At 32.2% G+C, this 14,809-nt stretch overlaps 1 long non-coding RNA gene across 1 annotated transcript; it reads left to right on the top strand.

Annotated features, from left to right (window-relative positions):
* The first annotated feature begins 1,397 nt into the window (after positions 1-1,397).
* Positions 1,398-11,193, top strand: LOC127709109 (uncharacterized). The gene is made up of 3 exons (XR_007985500.1): positions 1,398-1,511; positions 9,451-9,508; positions 11,066-11,193. It is a non-coding gene; the product is annotated as an uncharacterized LOC127709109 (long non-coding RNA).
* Positions 11,194-14,809: the final 3,616 nt, after the last annotated feature.

Genomic DNA, 14,809 nt, shown 5'->3' with positions numbered 1-14,809 from the left:
GTAAGAAAATATACGAACTTGTGCAATGCCAAAATATAGATACCGCATTGTAGGACTGTGAATGTACATTTTTGTATATCAACAATAATAATAAATTGGGTTTTGATTTATGAGTAACAAAATGAATATTCATACCGATAAAATCAACATTGAAAGATTTAATTACAGTGTTGAATTGGTAACATTTTAGATTAAGCTTATTTAAAGGATCAATGACTGTAATCGGGTCGTATTAATATTTACGGGCACGGTAAACAAAATCACCGTAAATAGTAGGTTGTGTTATCCCGTTTGTGAAAAATTTTCTCCAGGCACAGCCAAAATTTCCAAACAAAACCTATGAAGATATGTGGAAAAAGTTTCAGTTATTTGTGGTATCGAAATCCTTGACTCAACAATTTAACAGTAATACATATATTACGTTCAATGAAATAAAAAATTACTACAGACACTGGGATAGCGAACGAGTTGTAGTATATAAACATGGCCGTAAGATGGTGCCAAAAGAGCATCACCGTCCAGAAAAAAAAAATTAACAGTAGAGAAGGTGAAACCGTCCCTTTTTGCGTAATCTTTTGTATCGAGTTTCCCGCGTACAACTAAAATATCTTTATCTAGGAAAGGACAGTTATTGCGGTTTATAATTTTATTTGATTTATTTAAATTAAGTTTCTTTTGGTAAATTTCAGCAGTATATATAGATAATTCTTGAACAAAAATATATAATCATCAAGATGACATTAGTGCTGTTGACTTTATCAACTGATTGACCTTTTGGCGTGTCTTTACTGAATTTGATAATAAACCATAACAGTACAGGCACAATTGTGCTATTGAAGGGTATAATTGGTGCTATTAGGAACACCTACAACCTGCCGATACATTGTGTTGCAAAAAAAATCATAAGTGTTGTCAAGAAGAAAATTTACAGCTCTTATCATCTCATCACAAGGCTTTATATGAGTTACAGCAAATACATTTGCAATATATTTTTTCAAACGACCATTTGATCAAATAGTAAAAAATTAAGTTTGATAAGATCATGTAAAGGTGTGGTGTAAACAGTTAAACAGTTAAAACTGTCAAGCGAATTAAAATGCTATCACAATCAAGGTGAAATTTGAATATGCACGCACTTCTTAATTTTATCATTCCTCAAAGTATGATTTAGAATTTACTTAAACATGTGTAAATGTATTGCTCAGAAAAGATTACTACAGCAAGTAAAAAGGAGGAAATATCAACAAGAGAAAGATCTACATCAAGTACAAAAGAGGAAACCTCAGCGGAAGAAACCAAATTCACGTCAACGACGATTTTAACCTCGTCTCATGAAAGCACGGACGTAACAGTATTTTTAGCATCGACAATGTCAAACAAGTCAACAATATTTTTAGCATCATCAACGCCGAGCATGTCAACAAATAGCATATCAACGAATTTAGATTATACTAAATTTGTCAAAAGATCTTCGACAAAGGAACTTCATTTCAGCGTCACTACTACATTTAGTAAGTACATTTATAATTTTGTCTAATTATCATTGGTACATCAACGTCATGTTTCTACATTGTACATGCACATGAAGATTTTTATAGAAGTATAAATATATTATTGTAAATGAATGTTGCTTCTCTGTTTTGTATAGGCAAAACGAAAAACTCTCTCAGAATGTGTTAAAGCAATTCAGTCTATGATATATTGTCGAATTCACAAATTGAAGAACTGCTTAAATGTCCGACCTAAGTACGTATTCAGAGACCAACAAGCTCTGAAATTATTGTGCTCTCTTTTCAACAAATATGGTGTTGTTACTGCGTAAACAGCTTCAAACAGTATTGTTTTTGTCTTTGAGTCCTATTATAAAAAGTGTCTTATCTGTTATATACCGACATGGAGTTATTTCCTTTCAGATCGACAGGTTATTTTTTTGAGGAAACAACCTGGACGATACCAAGGTTCAATGAAATGTGCTTCAAGGCATAAAATAATGACACGTGTCAGGTCATTATTTTCCTAGATTAAAATGCAAAACAACAGATTTCTAAAACATTTAATCCGTGTGATGTTGTCAATTTGGTTTTATTGTACAATTTTCTATCTTTAACACCTTTGAAAACATTTAGGCAGAAATATTTCTTTCCTCCGTGCATTAGGCTAAAACAAATACCATTTACTCTATTAACTGACAATATGTTACTATTTCTACAGGAGAACAGCCACGTTCTTCAAAAGAGGGCCTATAATATTTCATCCTGATTCTCAATTTTTGATGAAAAAAAATGTTATGGGGGAATAAAGAGAGAAACAATTATTCTGAAAAAATCGTTAAAATTGATGAAAAAATCATCTGCTTTTCCGCGATAAAAATGCCATGAAACAAGTTAACAAAACACAACACCCCTTTTATATAGATTATATCTATGATAAAATACTTACAAAGTGACTCGTATTTTTTGTACATCTTTTAAACAATTCAGTTGCTTCTTACTTCATGCAATTACTATATATACCATCTTTAACTGGGCAGTGATTTCTAACGTTTATAAATATTTAATAAGTAGGTTTCATTTCACATTAATAATGAGCCGTAAGCGTTGTTATACCTTAACGTTTAAGAAAAGAATATCCCACTTCAAAGTGATCGGTAAAATATGATACAATATTTTTTGACGGTATATAAGTCAGATAATGCATATTTTAAGGTGTTTCTTGTTGTAAAACATACATCGTGGTGTCAGGATTGTCCAAAAACAGACCTCCCTACTGTCGGTCTTTCACTTGACAAATCCTGACACCCCTCGGTGTGTTATACAACAAGAAACCTCTTGAAATATACATTATTTATAACAGAATTTGAAATAAGTGAACGTTGTGTAATTCTACGTACGAACACGTAACTTTTGATGAAAATAAGATCTTGGCAAACCATAAGTCCTTCATGACCTCGTTGAATACTTTAATGAGCAACAAATCTGACAACTTACCTTGGTTGTATGTATTACACTTTAAACGTTAATTTCACACAACGCCTTACAAAAAACGGCACATCGCCGGCTCATCTGTTTGTTCCTTAAAGAAATCGTCCGTAAGTTTAACCCAAATTTTGTCCGCAATAGAAGAGGTTTTACAGAAACACTGTCATACTGGGGTCAGTGAGAAAACTAACGAACGCTTTACGAGAACGTTACGGAGATGCTAAGGACGTTACTCTTAACAACTTAACGTCTATCTTAGTATACACATACGACGGCGATTTAAGATAGCACTCTTATCGACTTTTCCGAAGTGACTTTTGATTTTTGAAGAGACCATTAGAATTCGTGGCAAAATCGGTAGTTAAAGTCATCTGTGCGTTTTATAGAATGCTCGAAAAACATACTTAAATTATTAAAAACGTGATTTGTATAGTTAATTTTCATGTTGTACTGTTACACCACTATCCAAGGTTAGGAGAGGGTTGGCGCCTTCAAACATGTTTAACCCCAGCAAATTCTATATTCGCCTGTCCCAAGCCTGTAATTGAGTGGTTTTCGTTTGCTCATATCGTTGTCGTTGGTTCATGTCTGTCATATGTGTTTATTCGTAAATTGCTTTGTTATTAACTAGGCGGTTAGTTTTCTCATTTGAATTGTTTCATATTTTTCATGTCGGGGTCTTTTATATCCTACAAAACGGTATGGTTTTTTCTCAGTGTTGAAGGTCGTACGGATGCCTATAGTTTCTTATATTCACTTCATTTGAACTGTGGTGAATAGTTGTCTCATTGGCAATCATACCATGTCTCCTTATGTTTATAGCAAAGAAATATTTTTACAATTAAATAAAAACAAAAATGGCAGAAGGAGGTGCTCCAAACGGTTTGAAGAAAACAGGAGAACTATTATGAATTTTCCTTTTTTGAATATATTGAACGGTGGTGTTCCTTTTGGCATCGTCTTGCAGTGTTTATATATCTCAACTCGTTTGCTATGCCCGTGTCTGTAGGGACGTTTTTTGGATTTCAATGAACGTGATCTATGTTTATCTGGTAAATTATTATGTCAGGGATTTCGTTACCACAAATTACATAAAACCTTTACTAAATTCTTCCATAGATACAAAGATTTGATTTGCAAGTTTGGCTGTAACTTATTTCAAACGGAATAGCAAATCCTAAATGTTACGATGATGTTGTTTACTGAGCATGGAAATTCAGATACGATCCTGATAAACTTATCAATCCTTTAAAAACACTTCTTCTAAAAGGTTACCAATTCAACTCTGTAATTAAATCTTTGAATATTGTTTTTATTGGTATAGATATTGATTTTGTTATCAGTAAATTAAACCATAATAAATATGAATTATTATACACATATGCACTTTCACGGTACTACAATCTGTCGATATATATATTTGGCATTGTACAAGGTCATGTATTTCTCTGGCTGTTATTGACGACTTTACATTAAATCCATTGAATGTTGAATGTGTACAGATTAACATTTAAGTCTTAGATACATGATTTTTTTACTAGTTGTTATTGGCTTTGAACTAGCTGTCAGACACTGCGAGTACTCTCAGATTTGCACTTTGTGTCTTGTGTGTTGTTGGGGATGTATAAATACCCTGCCACGTCCAGTTTGTTATTTTTGTTAGATGTTTTTCTGCTCTATATCTATCTGATGAGTTATGCTCTTTTCAACTGATGTTTATGGTTTTCTTTTGATGTGCTGTAACTCCACTGTCCAAGGTTAGGGAAGGGTTGAGCGCTTACAAACATGTTTTTATCACTGCCACATTTTGTATGTGTCTGTCCAAAGTCAAGAGCATGTTGTTCAGTTGTTGTTATTGTTGGTTCATGTCTATCATATTTATTTTTCGTAAATTATTTTGTTATAAATTATGCCGTTGGTTTTCTCAACTGAATTGTTCATATTTTTCATGTCGGGGCCTTCTATAGCCGACATACAGTCTCATTAGCGATCATATCACATCTCCTTATTTTTATAAGAAAAACCAACCTTTACAACAATGAATTGGAAACAAATTGAATGCTGACAGCTATTGATCAGAAAAAAATGTTGTTACTCTGAACATATTCCGATTCTGTAATCACGGACAACCCTACGATCGTCTAGGAAATCTTATAGATTTGTTTGATCTCTGAACTTCTTTTTGGATTTCCTATGTTGTTCTCCTGAAAGCACATGCAAGATTATTGCAAGTGCCATTTTATCGACTAAGAGAGAAATAGTGGTGCCCTGACCTCTCTTTTTTCAGTTAAAAAAAAAAAACTGATACACTTAGAATTTGCTAAGAGTAATCAAAGACGTTCTTAAGTTGATTAACGACGTTTGAGATACAAGTCGATAACATTAAAACTACGAGAGCGTTCTGAGAAGGATAAACGAGTACTCGTAGGGTTGCGACTGCTACATGAATTTTAAGGGCTGTCAATCATTCTAAGATTGCTTCAAGATACGCTCTTAGCAGATAAGATGATTTTAAGCACCAAATTTTCTTCACGATACCGCGGCCCCTGTTTTCTGTCCTAGTGGCATAAACCATATGTTAATTCTTAAGAACTCAAATGAACTTCAGAAACATTTTAAATCTCTGTCTTTCTCTGAAATAAATTTAATCAAAACCTTAGGTTTTTCTTCCCTTACACCACCATTACACATGAAAAATTGAAAAACCCGTCTTGGAGAAATAATTCACAATACTTTCTTCCGTAAAAAGGGTACCATTCGCTAAATACTCATTGATTAAGATACACTTCGGCATATTTTGTTGAAAATGAGCCCAAAAATAAAACATGATACACCAATGAACACGTAATCAGTATGCTTGACTTTCTGATTAACAACATTTTTGTTTCGGAGGTAGAATTTTCTGGCAAACTGTCAGCATTCGTACAGGAACCAGCTGTGCGCCTCTCCTGGACGATCTTTTCTTTTCACATCGAATTAGACTATGGTGGTCATTTCAGTACCAGAATCTACTACAAACGATTTCAATTTTGAAATTGTAAAATTTTCCTCACTTTTGCAGCAATACAACTTCACGGGCGTACGGAATATACATTTCTTAACTCATATGATATTCAAGAGCTTGTAGCTGCTACTCAGAATTTGTAAAACGTTATCGGTGTCTGAGCAAAATATTAAAGTGCCACTATTTTTTCAAAGAACGTCTTGCCCTTTTCTTGAAATGTTAATCGGAAAGTAGCACAACCTAATACCATTAGATAAATGTTCAAAAATTAAAAAAATATGAGATAAGGTTTTAATGGCTGACGTTGTATGTTTTTCTTTCTGTCCTTTATTAGAATGCTGCATGGCTAGAAAATTAACAGTTTTTATGTATAATTGAACGGCATTGCTCATGAATTGTTTATATGAGATGACTGACGTTTAATTAGGTAAAATCAGTCTGAAAAACGGACATGTATGGATTATTTGATAGCAGTTTTGTTAAGTAGGATCTTTTTAATTATGCTAACAGGGAGATATTATATTTTCTAGTCTGTGCATGCGTCCCGTGGCAAATTGAATTTTTTTCAAATCATATACATTGTTCCAAATTAGGGTTTGACCCGGATTTTGTTGTTCAATGAACATTTTACGAAAGGGGTACGACGTTTTATGAACTTTTTTTTTTTTTTTTTTTGATATGTTTTGAATATACATGTATTTGTACCTAGAATATCATAAACGCCTAGCTGTTGTGGTAGCGTGCTCTCCTTTAGTTTAGGAGGTCGATGGTTCGATACCTGAACAGATCAAATCAAAGGTTTACTGCCTCTTCGCAAACAACGCGACATTTAGAAGGAAGAGAAAAGATTTGTCGGTCCGGAGTGAAGACAATGTGGGCGGATAGGGTTACATGTCTCCCTGCGTATTGTTTACTTTTAAATCCGGCTTAGCAGGTCGATGTAGGACAAAAATAGGGTTCATATTTATTTGTCAAGAGCATGTTCCCGTCTGAATATGCATTAACTTACAACTGGAAGTTATATAGTCATGCATCCCTCCATCATCAATATTTATTACTAGTATCCACTTTCTAACAAATTATCGGTTATATTTTGCTATCTAGTGATGAATTATATATATATATGTATACTTTGTATGCAAAGTACATGAAATGAACAGTCATGGTCTATTCATTGTATTATACCCTGTCGATACTTATATTTTGACGCTGCACTGCATTGGCAAAAGATGCGTGCTGTTTTGATTGTGTTGCGCATAGAAATTCTATTATCTAGTTTTTTATTTATGTTTCTTGCTTATCCCACATGTATTTCAATGATTTATGCAGTATAAACAAATACGGTAACCTCTATAGATGGTCCATCCATAAAATAGTTAACTACTATAAGTTAATAAACTTCAAGGGATATAATAGATTTTTCGTGAAAATATCTTTGTTTTTGGATTTGTGTGGCATTTCAAACCGTCATTCCCGTTAAACAAAACGTCACAGAACAATTTTTTATACAGCACGCCTTCTAAATTACAATTGCTAGATCTACAGAGAATTGTGTATCTATTACTTTCAACATAAATGGAAAATTCTTTGTTTAATTGGCTTTCAATAAAAGAAAATAGCATTCGTTCTCTAAGTAACATTACTTTGTTGCGTACTCACACTAGTTTTAACTCAGATGATATTGGTCTCTTTGGTACTGTTAAATATCTTGATTCTCCTCCTTTGGTATCTTCATGTTTATTTTTCAATAAATACTATGACATAAATATTGGTACAATTTATAAAAAAAAAATACATATGCAACGTTGTCGTTTTATCAGTCAGGGTCGTTACTTAAACAAGTAAATATTCTTAGTCACTTGCATAAGTAATACTTGTTTTTGAAAATTATTAAATTACCCAATAGAGTTATTTTTTATTTCAATAGAAGCACGGATTAAATGTAGTTTTCATGAATTTTTACATCATTTTATTAAATAAAATTAACATTCTATCAAATTTTAGATGAGTATAGAGATAAAAGTGTACTTTAAAAATAATGACAAAATATTGCTTGAATAATTAATTTTATAAATCTTTGAAAGAATTAGTAATACAATTATTCAAGGAACAAATGTAATTGTTTTGGGTTACAAATTATAAATAAATGTAAGTCTTATTTGAATTACAAGTTTCTATCTATTTATAGCTGTCTACCTTCAAGATTATGAAGGAAAATGATATTCTAATAGTCCCATGAGACCAATCTTTGACCAAAAAGCGTCAATATGAAAGATAAGTGTGTCGAAAAGGCAATCAGTGTTTCAGGAGGATTCATTTTTATATTTCATGGGTGATGAAAAATTGTTAAAGCTAGTAAAATCTGTATTAATGGACACCTATAAAAACTATATTTAGAAAAGTTAATCAAATACGTAATATCTAATAAAGCCTCGTTTTCATCATTACTTGTATATGTAATTTTAAAAGTTACTTGTTTAAGTAATGCCCTTGACTGTTAATTGAGAGCTTACATAACACTCAGATTAATTGGTCATCCTTTGAATCCTTAATGGTTGCATCCGGTTTTATGGGTTTTTTTTCGAGTTTTTTTTTTCACACTGGACTTGATCGTTCGGGTATCTGCTTAAAAAGGAATACTAATACGGAGATTTTTTTAATACTCGTATTTTTGTTTGTTGTGTGAATTTTTTTCTGATATTCATTTAGCATGTTAAGTTTCAAGAAGATTTATGTTTACCTTGACGTCGAGCTATACTGCTTTAAAACTTGCAGAGAAGAAGTACAAGGTGTGCATCTATGTTGAAATATGTACAATAGTCTATTTTGGAGACGACAAATACCAAAGATTGATTGCACTGGCCGTGGTATTGTTGTTCCCTACTTTTAAGAACAATAGTGCATATTAGAATGTAAGAAAGCTTGATATATTTTTTAGGAGACTATGTTTGTACTTGAACTTGCTTTTGAAAAGGAGATGAGAACTTTCTGTGCTACGGTATTGTTAAATATTGTTTTGAATTGCAGTTCTCCACTAAAATATCACAATTTTTTCAAGCGTCTCTTACTGCCACTTGTATGAATACATACAGTTTTACTATTGAGTCTTTTGTAAAATACAGACATGAAGCATATTGTTATATATCAATGATCAGTCTTCCAATGTATTAAATATTTACCCAGCAACACTTAGGGGCGCTTAATTATATCACGTGAACCTGTGGTTTATAGAAAATGTTGAATACCAACCTATGGTTGTTGGCATTACATTAGTTATATCGAACATCCTTTACTGCTTCAGGAAAATCTGTCAGGTTCAGGGCAAAGACTAATTATCATAACAAGTATAAATTTAAACTGTTGCTCATTAATGTTACTCACACCATATGTATAAAGTAAACATGAAGTTGATGAGCGATTATTTAAAAAGGCAGTACAAGGTATAGCTGTATATGTTTTTTATCGTAGGTATAGCGGTTCTAGTGATTCTTGTAGTATTTGTTTTAGTATGTCTCCAAGTATCACTGTAAGTATTATTCATTTCCTTATTTTTGCATTTTTCCAATGGTTTAGACATTGTTTGATAAACCCAATTGTCGATATTCCTGATTAACTTAACAATAGAATTCACTATACATCATTTTGTTTGAAAAATATAAATTAAACTAAACAAACAATATACGAAAGAGCAAAAGCGGTTTGCAATGAAATTTTTACTGGTGCACTTTATTTCCCCATTTCTCAAATTATGATGTTTTACGTCTTATTTGATTTACCTGCATTATTTTCGTCTATGTGTTGGTCACTAGCATTCACAAAACAACCAAAAAGGTCAGCACGTATTTTGCAACTTACTGATATATCTCCTGACAATTAGTAATTTAAAATATGACATAACCACTATAATGAAACTGATGAAACCTTATAATAGAACAAGGACGAGGCATGTAATTTACGAAAGTCAGCTAGAAATTTGAACAACTAAAATAGACAGTGATCGAACTTCAAATACAAGCCATACATTAAAAAATGAACACTTGAGTTACTTCATTAAAACATGTAAAATAATCTAGCATCTTTAAAATTGATAATAACTGGATTTAAAAAACAAATATATGACGACAACATGTACATATCTAAATAGGATAGCCCAGTGTTCCTAAGGGTGGCTGATAATTATTATGTTTATCGTGTATGATCTGTTTTGAAATATTCGTCTTAATTTATATGTTTTGTTCAACAAATGGTTCGATGGGAGTGTGAAACACGAACAATGAGTCAATTAACCATTCGATATTCAACAAGCTATTTGCGGTTGGCTCATGTTTCACTACCATGAAAAATGGATCGATCAATCTTAACTCATGTTAATGTTAGTAGTTGTACGATTCTATCTGGAAGTTCAAGTGCATGTAAATAAGATAGGGTCAATTACCACTGGATCTATTTCACACAAGGACCATATTCAGAGAGTCTTTCAATCTTTATTCAAATTTACAGAACGAAGGCTTTATGAATACACTTTGATATTCTAATAACTTTATGGCGTGCGAATTTTTGAATATGTAATTAATTTCTGCATTTGTCTCAAAACTGCAAATATGGAAGATTTTTGTCAATTTTGAGTTATTATCGCTTCATGAAAAGGGACATGTTTGACCAAATCCAATGTGTATTCGACGATTATGTGTACAGCTATATTTTGTATCTTAGATACAAATGCACTCATGTCAGTTTCTGGTGTCCGTCAATGCAAAATGTTTTCCAAACTTGCGAAATTTGTACCAAAACTTTGTCCAACAATAATGAAGTGTAAATCTATATCTTGTTTAGATGAATGTTTGTAATGTTAGAAAGTCGAAAATGTATTTTATTTAAAATCTTTTTTTAAATTCAAACTCCAGTTGGATTTAACATCGGTCGAATGTTGACCCTGGGAGTAAAAGTAATTTTGGAGAATATGTCCTACTTCAATCCAGGATGGTATCAATGTGCACAGCGTATGTTTATTTTTTAGTGAAACTTGCTTAATTGTTCTAATCATCCAATAAATCATCAAAACTAATTTCGTTTTTTATCTTAGGATTGGCATACTCCGTCGTCATTGGAGAGCACCACAAGAAGGAAACCAATATGAGCTGACTTTACAGTTAACGACTGAACCTAGAATGTATGCACAACCAGAAATACAGCATTACGAGGATGTTGATGACATCCCTTCCTAATTGAACATTTAAAACGCGTCGGTGCACTAGATTATAAGATTCGTATATCGTATTAAAAGACAATCGTATTGAGTGAAAAAGCTTATATAAATAGTACGACGATATCCTTCTATGTGCCACAACTTATGTTTATCTTATCTTGTCTTCCGATCTTACTAAAAACCTGTAAGCTATATGTATAATTTCTGATAATTTTAAATCTTTAATTAAACTTACATGTATTGTGTTACTTATTGACATAAAAGTTTCCTAATAATATTTGTAGTTTTTTTCATGTGTTTCTCCAAAATGACCAGGGCTGTTCGCGATGCATTTTAGTGGAATTTTTTTTATTTAGAACTGAATAATCCTCGTATAACGTTCGTCGTAAAGATTTAATACATAGATATACCGGGCGTTATTCCGTCCTAATAAGCACTCTCACTTTTTCAAATCTTGCCAAATATTTATGAAATTTCCATCAAAGGTTTATATCAGCAAGTTCTTGAACAAGTTTTAAAACCAATGCATGTCGATCAACACTGTTTAAAAGAATTATACCCCTTCGAAATATATTTATATTGAAAATTGCATTGTAAGCGCTTCCACTTGTAAAATACTTGCCAAATATTTTTGAAATTTACACCAAAGGCTTAAATCAGGAAAACCTTGAACAATTTTGAAAAACAATGCTGATTAACTATTTTTTTAAAGAATTATGCCCCTTGGAACAATGACGTATATATAACATTGCATTGTAAGCGCTCTCATGCCTACATTCGATGTAGGATTGTTTTGAAATCATATCGAAGGTTTATATCAGTCATGTCTTGGACAATTAAACTATCAGCACTGGTGAATTGTTTTTACAGCTGAAGTTATGTCCCATAGAATGTGAACTCATTGAACATTGCACTGTTAGCACTTTCACCTATATATCTCTAGTCGGATTTTTTAAAGTTTATATCAAAAGCTTATATCAGTAAGATCTTGGAAGAGTGTCGACCAATTATTTTACCAAGTAAATAGTAATATATAGAAAAAGATATTGTTAGCTATAATATCATGTGTACATTTCTTGTAAAATAATAGTTAGAAATTAAAAGAAAACATATTTGATTTCAGTTATTGCCCTTTCCTCGTGTTCCTTTCCTTGTACAATGGTATAACAATAAAACAAAAACAAAAACAAACTATAAGAATCAGTTGAAAAGGAATGTATTCGTCATATAGATACAAAGCTAACACAGTTCTACAAAACCACAAAAGACACAAAATACAGAGTTGAGAGTGCTCACATTTATTGAAAGGTAGTTTAAAGCCGATAACAAACAATAAAAAATCATGTGTCTTAGCCTAAAATGTCTAATAGTACACATCCATCCTGCAATGGATTTAGTGTAACGACGTCATGAACAGTCAGAAAAACAATACCTTGTGCAATGGCCAAATATAGGTATCCAGAATGTATGAACATATGTGTATAACAATATTATTTATGTTGGTTTTAATCTGCTGATAATTAAAAACCAATATCTATACTGATAAATCAATATTCAAAGATGTAATTACAGTGTTGAATTGGTAACCTCTTAGATTAGATTTGTTTAAAGGATCGATAAATTTATCCGGATTGTATCTAAATGTTCGTGCCTGGTTAACAACATCACCGTAAAAATTAAGATGTGCTTCCCGTTGGTAATATTTTTTAGGTACAGCTAAATTTCCATACAAAAATATGTTATATATGAAAGCATTTAGTCAGGGTTTCAGGTAATTTGAGGTAACGAAATCCTTGACTTATTAGTTTACCAGAAGTACATATATCATTGAAATCCGAAACATCACCACAGACACGGGCATAGCGAATGCGTTTGAATATATAAACACCGTAAGGTGGTGCCAAAGTAACATCCCCACCCGAAAAAGGAAAATTAACAATACGGAACAGGACATCGTCCGTTTTGTCACAAATCTTTTCATGGAGTTTCCCGATAAGAGCTGAAATATCTTAATCTAGGAAAGGACAATTATAACCGTTTATATTTGATAAATTTTAAACAGTTCCTATCGGCAAACTTCGTTAGTAGAGAATGTTTACTTATTCAATTGAATGTAAAATATCATCAAGATAAGATACACCTACGATTAGGATTACGTTAAAACTTACAGGTAGCATTTAAATCTTGGATCGTCTCAAAGAATAAATATAAACCGTCCATAAAAAAAAAACAAAGGCCAACTTCTGTGATGTTTTTCTATAGTTGATCATGAACAACTGCGTTTCTATTCTACATATTGTCTACCAGGCTGGACAAAAAAACGAAAAAACAAAAAACAACATCGTTATCAATGAACATTTTCATGTCAAATGATTTAAAATATTCGTATCCCTGTTGAAATATAACAATAGGTGTACTCAAATTGTTAGAATTTTACTATCATTCTATGCTTTTTACATATTAAAAAATGAAAACCGTGCTCTAAGTTGTTTTTGTGCATTTTTGTAAAGATCGTGGAAAACATTTAAGTATAAACGTTTTCTTTAACGGTGCCGATTATTCACTCCCATGAACGTGCCGTTTGAGTCTGGTATGCTCGAAACATGAGCAGTGACTCTGTATCCGAGACTTTAAATTGTACGTTAGAGTGCACTCATGACTGACAAAGTTTATCGGCAAAATTTTTCCATTCCAAGGAAATAAATGGTGAAAATGTATGTCAGGCGAAAAGAAATTGTTTAACAAATCATACACTATTTAAGTCGGTAATTGAGCAGTTGCAAAACAAGGCAAAAGTGTAATCGTGTAAAAGAACGACACTCGATATTAATATTTCGAAAGCACTGGGCTGCGGTGGGTTTAATCAATTCATCTTGTAGCTTGCTTGTCGCATTTCCCGTGGTTTTCAAGTGTACCGTTTGTGGAGTATCCTCTTAACGAATTTTTTTATGATTTTGCTATACTGAAAAAGGTAACACATGTATTTCAATAAATACATAACCTGACAAGAAGACTTAGTACTATGTTTCTCGAGGAAAGCACATGGTTCTCTGCTGTTTATGATGGCCCGTGGGAGAGGAAATGTATCCGATATACCCAGTATTGACACCTTATACAAGGTAACATATTGTTCGCAAAACACCGTAATTATATATAGAGAAAGCGTAGAAAATCAAATAACACAAATTACACACTATAGAGTAGTGGTTGAACTCTACATAGGGGAATGATAAAGATATGTCAGCAAATCAGTTTTGAAACACAAAACATTTGGGTCGCAAACGCAAAGTCGAAAATGCGAAAACGTGAAAGGGTTTCTCATTTTGTTCTTCGAGTTTTCGATTTTGCGTTTTTGCGTTGTCAATTATTTCCTTCTTCTCTCAATCATTTCGATCTTTTATCTGATTGGATAAAGATTAACAAATTGAAGATACCCTGACTGAATAGTATTATTTTCTTGATAGTATTATATTCAAGTACCATTAATTTTTACAAAGAGTACTTATGTTTATATTAATAGTATATTTGTTTAAAGAGCGTCACTCATTGGATTAAACTAATTTTCCATAGGGCACTCTACACAGTGATACAGTATAACTACAGGAAAACATACCTTCTCTT

Source organism: Mytilus californianus, unplaced genomic scaffold (genome assembly GCF_021869535.1).
Source record: "Mytilus californianus isolate M0D057914Y unplaced genomic scaffold, xbMytCali1.0.p SCAF_7, whole genome shotgun sequence".
In the NCBI taxonomy this organism is placed as follows: domain Eukaryota; kingdom Metazoa; phylum Mollusca; class Bivalvia; order Mytilida; family Mytilidae; genus Mytilus; species Mytilus californianus.
Note: the sequence above shows the minus strand (reverse complement) of the source record. Positions and strands in the feature narration are given on the sequence as shown.